We start from the raw sequence: 11661 nt of genomic DNA on the forward strand, positions 1-11661 counted from the left end.
TTTCAGCCTTCAACAGAAGATGAATAGGTCTACGCTCCAGAGGCAGTGGACAAAGCTCATCTTGTACCAGCATGAATGATTCTCAAGTTTCTTTCTCTTTGTGGGCATACACCATTATGTTATTATGCAGATATGCCTGCGGACAGTCACTGCACTTCTATGAGCTCCCCTTATCTTTCTCAGCATTTCTTTCATACATTTTCAGCGTTAAGTAACGTTCATTATATAGTTTGCATAACAAGGCCACTTACTGCATTCATTAGAATGATCCTGACTTTAAAATCTTTGGCAGTTGAAGACGGACTGATTTTGCTACAACACGCATTTCCCATAGACACTTGCCCGAGTATACTCGGGACTCGTCCTCAGCGGGTTAAGGCAGTTATAAACTGCTACCTACATGACCTAGTGGCCCCCAAAATGTACAAAGAGAGCTGCAATGTATAATGGTTACTGGCATTCATGAACTTACCACAAATGGGTCAACATTAAGTATGTTTTCTGAATTATCTGACTGAAACAATAAAGCTGTTATTGTGTCTGCACGAGACATATTGTGACTATCTATGGTGTAGCAGTAAACAGCATGTTTCATTCATTCCATAGTCAGCCATCTCACCGCCACCCTTCCACTGTCAAGTTCTTATCGTTCTCTGGTTTCTTTCTCTCATCATGATCTTTGATACGCCGACAGCTACTTTCTGTTCCCACTTCCTTTCCGCTCTCCCCGTCATTTATCATCACCTCATCACACCGTATCAGCAATGTATTGTAAACAACACCGGAAAGTCACCGGGTCATGTTTTGCAAATATAGTGTACAGTGATACATCAAATGTACATGTGTTGGATTGATATACTGGAGAACAATGAATAAAGCACACTTGCGTTTTGACTCCAGAGCAAAGCAGTCATGCCTCCTTCATTCTCTCACTGAGTCTTTAGAGTCCGACTTCATCCTCACACACATAAAAACATAAAAATGGCGACGAGGATGCTTACTCCGCCTGCTCCCTTCGATATTTCGGCCAGAGCATCGCATGCTTGGTCGAAGTGGAAGATGGCATTCGAGTACTACATTGCCGCTACGGGAGTCACAGAAGATGCAGCAAAACGGGCAATTCTTCTTCACTGCGTCGGACCAGATGTGCAGCAGCTGTTTGCCACGCTGAATGGGGGAACATCTTACAACTCTGCTATGTCAGCCTTGACTGGCTATTTTGTGCCAAAGAAAAACGTTGCATTCGAGAGACATTCATTCCGCCAATGTGAGCAACGTGATAGCGAGTCTGTTGATGAGTATACACGAGGCTTAAGACGCTCTCCTCCACGTGTGAATTCGGTGCCAACGAGGACGACCACATTCGAGATCAGTTCATTGACAATATAATGCAACTCCAAGTCGCTACGCCGTCGACTGCTGAGAGAGTCGGACCTTAAGCTGACTGGTCTTCTCTCTATCGCTCGTGCTGCGGAAGCAGCCGATCGCCAAGCCTCGGCGATGGAGATGAAGAACTCGACCCCCTCCACTGAACACGTAGACGAAGTGACTGCTAGACAGGGCTATCGAGCGCCTAATGACAGGCGTGGTCGGCGGTTCTCAAATCGCGGTCGACACCGCAAACGAGGAGGAAGAGGATTTATACGCGCCACAGCACTCGCGCCAATCTAACTTTGGACCGTGTTCTAACTGTGGGATCAACGGACATCAACCTCCAGATCAACAGTGCCCAGCTAGAGGACAGGAGTGCAGAAAGTGTCATAAAATCGGACACTATTCTCGAGTTTGTCGCAGCAGCAGCTCGAAAGGCGTGAATTCAGTGGCTGAAGAACTCAGTAATTTCCAGCCATTCGACGACGAGATCGCCAGCCACCACGACAACGGCAGTGAGACTGGTGAAACGCCTGCCACGGACACCCACCGTCTCTTCACCATTGGGCAGTCGCGAAACAAGACCCGCGTCAAAATAGCGGACATCGAAATCGACATGCTGGTCGACACCAGAGCGTCGGTAAATATAATAGACGCCCGCACATATGAGTGGATGAGAGGCCGCGCATCAACGACTGATCTGCGATTGACCCCCACTCATATTCGCCTGTTTCCGTACGGTGCTACAACCCCATTGCCAGTGACTGGGGAATTCAGCGCTAGGACTTCGTGCTCGAGTCAACTTTCAACGACAGCACGATTCGTTGTCGTGCACGGAAGCAGTGGATGTCTTCTTGGGCGAGACACAGCCGCAGCGCTACAGCTAATTCGAGTCGCAGACGAGAGTGTACAAGAGACAAATCACAACGCCAGCGCCGTTCACATTGACGCTCATCTTGCCAGCCACCACGTCGATGACCTCCAGCGTCAATATCCAGAAGTTTTTCCCGGTTTCGGCAAGCTCACGGAATACAAGGTGCGTGTACATGTTGATCCGGACATAGCCCCTATTGCTCAACCAGCCCGTCGGATACCATTTCACCTCCGTGAAAAGGTAGACAAAAAACTTCAAGAGCTAATCGACATGGACATCATCGAGCCTGTGTCAGGCCCGACATCGTGGGCGAGCCCGCTTGTGGTAGTTCCAAAGCCAAATGGGGACATACGAGTCTGTGTAGATATGCGAAAAGCCAATCTAGCGGTGAAAAGAGAGCGCCACCCGATCCCCACCCTAGACGAGACCCTTACCGCACTCAACGGTGCCGCGGTATTCTCTAAGCTGGATCTAAAGTGGGGATACCACCAAATTGAACTCGAAGAGACCTCACGAGATATAACGATATTCGTGACACATCGTGGTGTGATGCGTTATAAGAGATTGATTTTCGGATTGTCATCAGCAAGCGAGGCATATCAGTATGCCATACAGACCGCGTTGCAAGGACTGGAAGGCGTAAAGAACATCTCGGACGACATCGTGGTGTTCGGGAGGGACATCGCCGAGCACGATGCCCGTCTCCACGCCGTGCTGAGACGACTCAACGACCGTCACCTCACCGTGAATCCGGAGAAGTGCATCTTCCGGGTGCCGAAAATCAAATTCTTCGGCTTCGTGATTTCGAGAGACGGCATCGCAGCCGATGACGCTTGAATAGCGGCCATCAAAGAAGCTCGACAGCCGACAAACTCCTCAGAAGTTCGCTCGTTCTTGGGATTAGTGAATTATTGTGCGCGACTGATCCCAAATCTTGCCCCCATTGCCGAGCCCCTTCGCCGACTCACTCGCGCGGACCAGCCATGGATTTGGGGTCCTGAGCAGCAGCAATCATTCGACCGACTTCGACATGCCCTGACGAGCGAGGAAGTCATGGCACATTTCGTCACGGGAGCACCGACCGAGCTACTAGTCGATGCCCGCCCCGTCGGTCTTGGTGCTGTTCTTACGCAGACGATCAACGGGAAAACACGCCCAGTCGCGTATGCTAGTCGCACGCTCTCTGATGTGGAACGTCGGTATTCGCAAATCGAACGAGAAGCGTTAGCTGTCGTGTGGGGTTGTGAGATATTTCATCTCTACTTGTACGGAACTGAGTTTGTTCTCCACACCGACCACAAGCCGCTCCTATACATCTACGGACCGCACGGTCGACCACACGCACGCATTGAACGATGGGCCCTACGCCTACAGCAATATCGCTTCACGATTAGGCATATGCCAGGGAAGACAAATCCAGCTGATGTTTTGTCACGTCTACCGATTGATCAACCTCATCGCGATCGAAATATCGCAGAAAGTACATTGACGCAATTCTGACGCACGCAATACCACGAGCACTTTCGCGACAACAAATTACCACAGCCTCCCTTGCCGACTCCGAAATCCAACAGGTGATCGATGCGGTGAATACAGGCAAGTGGCCCGACAACCCGCGATTATCCGCGTATCAACGAGTTCGCGACGAGCTATCGACGAAGAATGGTCTTCTTCTTCGCGGAACTCGCATCGTCATCCCTACTGTGCTGCGAAAGCAAACGCTCGACATCGCACACGAGCCACATCAGGGCATTGTGAGACTGAAGCAGGCCCTACGCACAAAAGTTTGGTGGCCGAGAATCGATGTCGATGCAGAGACACTAGTTCGAAACTGCTCAGCCTGCCAAGCTGAGATGCCAGCTCCTCCCTCTGTGCCTCTCCAGCCATCGCCCATGCCTCGCGCTCCGTGGAGCAGACTCCACATCGACTTGTGTGGACCTCTACCGACTGGAGAAACGCTTCTAGTCATCGTAGATGCAGCTACGCGGTGGCCAGAAGTTGAAATCCTCAGATCAACGACATCGCAAGTGATCACGTCGCGGCTAGATAAAATCTTCGCGCAGCATGGATTTCCAGACGAAATCGTGACGGACAACGGACCGCAGTTTATTTCGCAGGAGTTCGCGGAATACATGAAAGCGATCGCTGTCGAACACCGCCGCGTCACAACCTACCATCCACAAGCAAACGCGGAAGTTGAGAGATTCAACGCTACTCTCATGAAAGCGATAAGAACAGCGAGAAATAGCAACCGTGATTGGCATCGAGCTATGCTAGCTTTTCTGCTCATCTATCGCTCGACGCCTCATCCGGCAACACTGGCGACACCGGCAAAGCTCCTATACAATCGAGAGCTTCGCACGAAGTTGCCGTCAACGCCAACGCCAACTCGCAGAGCGTACGCCAGTGCGAGACGACACGATCAGCGATACAAAGCGAACATGAAGGCGTACCACGACAACAAGAAACGCTCGCGACCACGGAATGTCAACCCGGGGGATCATGTTATCATCACGCAGAGAAAGCGAGACAAATTCTCCTCGCGATTCGACCCCAAACCGTGGGTAGTTATCGCGAGAAAAGGTGGAAGCGTAAAACTTCGCAGGGGAAACGAGACAGCGATGAGATACATGTCGCAAATACGCCAAATCCCCGCTCCACAAAAGCCAGATTCGCGAGAACGCGACGACCACACCGACTTCGACCTTCACGATGACACGCAGCGTGATCGTCATACCGCTCCGCAGCAGAACGGAGTAGAGCTTCGACGATCGCTCAGGCAATCGCGACCACCAGACAGACTTACATATTTCAGGTCAGGTGTTATCATGTGAACACTCATGTGAACTATAGTGAATTCCTGACTCGTTAACTGTAAAGTAGACTGAAAAAAAAAAAGAACACTCAGCGGAAAACTATCAGTGCCACATGAACTGTAAATAACTAAATAACTGTAAATATATGAATGCCCGACTCTTTTCAACAGAGAACTCAAAAAAAAAAAAAGAAGAAGAAGAGGATTCCAAAAGAAGTCTGACTGTTCAATCATGATGTGTGATCGAAATGTAAACCTTTACCATGTTTATCCATGTTTATAAGATGTGTATTCGCAGACTAAGTTAAGACAACTCATTATGAACCCTGTTTATATACTTGTAATGAAATTCACATTACATTGCTCGTATGACATTTCATTCGTGTATTGTCGTATTATCAGAAGTGTTCACAAATGTGTCATATTTGTATTCATGTTGAATAACAGACATCAGATTTGCCTTAATTCTATCTTCCTTTTTACTCTCTATACGCTATCTCCTGTTTCTATGGTTACAATATGATGTATATGAAAGTTTGCGATACCACTTTGTTGGTAAACCAAAACTCAAGTTTGCAGAGTTCACATACAAAGATCATAAAGTATATTTTAATGTATTAATTTCTACCTTCACGAGTTGATATGTTAAATATCGTTACATGCAAGTACATAACACAACAGTGCATGGATTCATATTCCACTGAAGTTTGACATGCAAAACATAATTTGTTCCAGTTTGTCATGACCGTATTTTGCTTGAAAATCACTCATGACTTTATTCCGTATATTCCTATGTCTATTGCTCTTCCTTAACTCTTGGCTATCCTTTCACTCACAGACAACATTAGTGATGTGTTTCTTTTCCAAGAAGGGAAGGGATGTTGTGTCTGCACGAGACATATTGTGACTATCTATGGTGTAGCAGTAAACAGCATGTTTCATTCATTCCATAGTCAGCCATCTCACCGCCACCCTTCCACTGTCAAGTTCTTATCGTTCTCTGGTTTCTTTCTCTCATCATGATCTTTGATACGCCGACAGCTACTTTCTGTTCCCACTTCCTTTCCGCTCTCCCCGTCATTTATCATCACCTCATCACACCATATCAGCAATGTATTGTAAACAACACCGGAAAGTCACCGGGTCATGTTTTGTAAATATAGTGTACAGTGATACATCAAATGTACATGTGTTGGATTGATATACTGGAGAACAATGAATAAAGCACACTTGCGTTTTGACTCCAGAGCAAAGCAGTCATGCCTCCTTCATTCTCTCACTGAGTCCTAGAGTCCGACTTCATCCTCACACACATAAAAACATAAAAGCTGTATAAGAAAAATACATGAGATCAGGATTGTTCAGCTCTTCTTGCATCTATACAATGCACTTGGTGTTGCCATGTACAGCATTTGTACATAGTATTCCATGATTCATTTAACAAGCAGTCTGAGCATTCTGGAATTATAAGAACACCCGTTTTAGATTGCATTGTCTTCATTCACATTTTTGCTATGCATATATTTCAATATATAAATTCTCCTTCCTTACAATTAAAAAGCTTTTAATGAAATGAGGTAGAATTTATTCTTTCTCCCAGGGATTTCCTACCTTCTTAGCATCACAAAGCTAATGGAAGCTGATATGCATGTTTCACAGAAACCTTGGCATTGAAGACATGGATGTCAAACCCTGTTCCACTCTGTTTCTTCGGCTGTATTGATATCTACTTGAGCACGTACAATTAAACAGCACATGAAATGAAAGTCAATGCTAAGGGTGCCAAGATAATGATAATTGACGAAGTCTTACCTTTTCTTAAATGCAATGAATTAGTGCAGTGACTTCGGCACAAGGCAAGTCCCCCTGGGACTGATTACAAAGATTTGGCTAAGACAAACTTGTGGAAGTAATAAAGGGAGAAAACACACCAATTAAACGTTCCACGAGTTAACTTTAAAGATTATTTCGTTACCATGTTGGCTATTGTTTCATGTTGATTAAATGTGAAAGAGTTTCCTCCATTTTTTGTGTGTATCTTTTGTCATACGAGATCTAGACTAGGGTGGCTCCCTGTATGTTGTAGACCTATACACTCGTCTACAGTGCACTCCCGCTATAAATGACGAATGCAGTTTAAAGATTTTTTGTGTGTTTGTGTCAATGAAACCAAACTACAGGTCCCAAAATATCCATCTCTTTATATTTACCTACTTTACCGTTCGGTAATGATAATTTAAAAAAACAAATGATATACGAAAGGAAACCTTCAGTTCCAAGGACTTCTTTATTACTGGAGTGCACTGCATGCATGTACAAAATAACTCCTAATCAGTGCATACATAGATTTTCCTGCTATCGTACATTATGCCACTGTAACAAAGTCGGCAAATCGACATAGTCTTTGCATTACTTCTATTGCATCTTCAAGAAGGCTTTATTGTATTTGCTCATTTATATGATTATACGTCAAGTATTATTCCATACAATACAAAAAGCTTCAAATGTATATCACATAAACATCTCACCACTTATTTAGTACCAGAAATTACAGAGGCACCTACAAACGCAACACACACAACCTAAATTGGTAGGCAGGACTAATAAGAAGCTAGTCCAGATGGTGTCACCCTGGACTAGTGTTATTCTAGTAATGCTAGCTTGACTTGCTTATTGGACTACCGTGAAGTTAGTAATGACTACTGGACTTGGTAAGCCAAGGCAAGTAATGACTTCTGGACTTGCATAATGCTAGTCATGATGTTAGTTAACACTGCTGGACTAGGGAAATCAAGCTAGTAATGAGCATAAAACTACTCATCATGTTAGTAGTGATTGCTGGACTAGTTAGGCAAAAGATAGTCAAAGAGCGCTGGACTAGCACAAAACTAGTCATGTCTGCTGAACTAAGTTACTAGCTTTGGATTTCCATGCTAGTCATGACTGCTGGACTAGCATGAGACTTGTAATGGATGCTGGACTATGCTGAGTAAGGCTAGTCATTGCTGCTTGACTAGAAAACGACTAGCTTTAAACTAGTGTAGATGGTGTCAAGTTACACTAACATAGAGCTAGTACAAACAGCTAGACTAGCTTATTGCTGGTCTGGCCCTTTTGACTAGCTTTCACCAAACCTAGTGCAGCATGCGTGACAAGCGAAAGCTAGTCAAGGTCTCGGAGATGAATCTGAAATGAAATTACATGTATGCAGATAATGTAACTGTGACGAAAATACATTAAAACAAAAGCAATAATATCAGGTTAAAAATCTCAAATTTTATTCATCCAACGAATGCAGCAAATTAATGTAGGCATCATGAATATCACAAATGAATCTTACATAATTGAAAAGAAATTGAATTGCAGCATTGAATAAACATATGAATATACAGGGTTACATAAAAACACTCAATGCACAATGGGAAGCATGAAATAAATCAAGAGTCGAGCTCTACAACTGCATATCTCCTTATATACAACATTTATATAAAATTGAACCCGTAAATGGCCATGTGTTGTGAACTTGCAACCCAAAAGGGTGGACCAAAAAAAAAAATATGTTATGATTCATTGTTAAGAAGGTTAACCCATATCTGTCTCTGTGGATAGGAGATTTCATGACCGACAGGTCGCAAAGAGTACGCCTAGGGAGGTAGTTTCCGATGATAGAACACTGAATGTTGGGGCACCACAAGGATGTGTGCTCTCACCTATTTTGTTCACTCTCTTAACAAGTGATAGCCCAGTAAGTCCATCTTGTCATATTGTGAAATACGCAGATGACACATGTATTGTAGGATTGATACGTAACAATGAAGAAATGGTTTACAGGAGAAGTGTTGACAAGTTTGTGGAATGGTGTGAACAAACATCACTGATTTTAAACACCAGGAAAACTAAAGAGATGATTTTTGATTTTGGTAAAACTGGTTAAAACAATCATGACAGGATTTCCATTGGGGGAGATACCATAGAGCAGGTGTCAGAGTACAAATACCTTGGAACAATTATAGACGATAAACTTAGGTGGGATGCAAATACTAAGAAAATTCAGTCAAAAGGAAACCAGCGATTGTATTTCCTTAGAAAACTCAGGTCATTTAATGTGAAGAGTCAAACACTTGTTTTGTTCTATCAAAGTGTAATACAGTCTGTCATGTGCTTCTCATCAGTAGCATGGTTTAGTTGTTTAACAGAGAAAAATAAGTCCAAATTGACAAGGGTTGTATCACAAGCCAGTAAAATTATAGGAATGCCTGTGCAACATCTAGAGGACATTGTACAATCTGCTCTTGTGTCTAGACTTGATATTGTAATGAAAGATGAATCACATCCGCTTCATGATGAGGTGACTGTAAACAGATCAGGTAGAATTAGACTTCCAAAAGTAAAGACGGAGAGGTTCAGACGGTCATTTCTGATCGCAGCATGTAAAGTTTTCAATAGCAGATTTAACAGATGAGGTTATTTTTTTGTTATTTATAGTATATGTTATATGTTGAAAATATGTGAACTGTTCTAATGATTCATGATTCATGAGTTGTATTTTTAAGACAAGTGCCAGATGACTCGGCCCAAGCAGGGCTCTGACCTATCTACATGGACTGTATGTGTTGAGCTTAACTACCCTTTGTGCAATGTATTTGTGGTGTGAAAGTCCAGTATGTGTGCACTTGATGACAATTGTATTGTTCATTAGTTATGTTGAATTGTTACATATTTTTGACTCATTGCAAAATAACTGTACACAAATTTGTAAACAGCAGCAGTGTAATTGTGGATGAGCCAACAGTACACCTGGGAAGTTTTGAGCTGCACCTATGACCTATGACTGAATTGAATGTTTTAGATTTTGTGATGAAACATTTTTAATTTATTATATATTGTATTTGTTACTGGAACATACGCAGAAAAGGAAAGAAGGAAAAGAATTAAGAGAACTTTTCAACAAAATACAAATATGATAACATTATTGAGTATTTGCAATACGTCACACTGCCTGTTATATTTTAGTATGGTGTATGAATGTCTCTTTTTTTTTATAGCCTTTGTCACGCAGCAAATTCTCTTTGAAGATAATTTACTGTCTCCTATCCTTGCCCAGGCTTTTTGTGTGCTGGAGCGCTCTTTCACGTTGATTAGGTGATAGTTTTGGTGTATGTGTGTGTGTGTATGTATAAGTTTATATGGGTGTAACTCGCGGGTGTGGGGTATGTGTGTGTGCGTGTATGTGTGTGTGTGTGCGTGTGTGTGTGGGTGTGTATGTGGAAGTGTACTCTCTGAGAGTCGGGGGGGGGGGGTAGTGGTGGTGTGTAGAACATGTGTTAAAGTCTCAACTGGAGGAGTGCTCTAGCATATGGAAGTGCCTGGATGGGGTGAATAGGGCGAAGGGGAAAAAAAAAAAATGCATACTTTATATACGCTTATTTTCTCCTGCAATATTTCATTTTTTTTTGTATTAAATGTATATATTTTATGTATGTATGGTATAAAACTTATGTTAACTTATTTCATGATTTATATTCTTCATTTATGCACCTCTATCTTTATGTATGTCCGAAAACAAATTTTATGTATATTTTATACATGACAATAAATTATCTTGAATCTTGAATCTTGAATCTTGAATATATGAGCTCATTAAGCACATGAAATTGTGACACGGCAAGTGATAGAATAAAAAAAAACGATGAAGGTGTGGGGGAGGTGAGGGGGAGAGGGGAGAGAAACGGTACACATAAAGTCTATGGGAGCGATTTTTTTAATTATGTGAATAACTTTGCTATACTAGGAACTAGGCAGTTGATTTTGGTTTTTTCTTACAGCTAGGACAGGTATAATAATCCAACTCCAAATGCATTATAAATTTCTCAATGATAATTATCTCAAATCAAGTCACGAAAGCTTTAATCATATGACCAAGTCAACTTAACACTATGAGAGCAAATTTATTATAATTCATAATTTTGGTATAATATGGGCTACAAACTTGATTTGAGTCTTTCTCATCCTTCTCATTATTTCAGCTTCATAACACATGTTTTATTGTACAGTGTATTAAGAACTATAAATTATATGTGGCTATACAACTCGAAATCTGTGTCAAGGAGTAGCCGCAAGGCAAAGTCTGAAACTAAAGCAGGAATTAATTCCCAAGGATTGTGTACTAAATGTACAGTACATGTATTTTGGAATTTAATTAGAGAAATCTGACTCTGGTTGCTTTCTTACAAATGAATATAACATAGGCATATAGTAATAACTCATTGAGATAATGTGTGTGGTTCCTATACAATTTCGTTATTACAGAGTATATTTCATAAACTTTCACACACAAACACATTACTGTCCATAAGAATAAGATGTAATGAGGCTTGCAGTGATGTAACATCCAATACAAATGTAGGTACAAGTAATGTATTAATCTGATCTAAAAATACAACAAACGGAACAAATTCTCTAAAAATTTCAGATTTTGACTTTCTTTTTATATCATGCCATTTTGTACAGAAAGGATGCATTTCTGAAGGTGGTATCAAGGTATGAAATCAGACTACAGTCAGTCCGCAGCGCGAGCGAAAACGCATGTATTTATTCAAGT

This window comes from Diadema setosum, chromosome 8, assembly GCF_964275005.1.
Source record: "Diadema setosum chromosome 8, eeDiaSeto1, whole genome shotgun sequence".
NCBI lineage: Eukaryota > Metazoa > Echinodermata > Echinoidea > Diadematoida > Diadematidae > Diadema > Diadema setosum.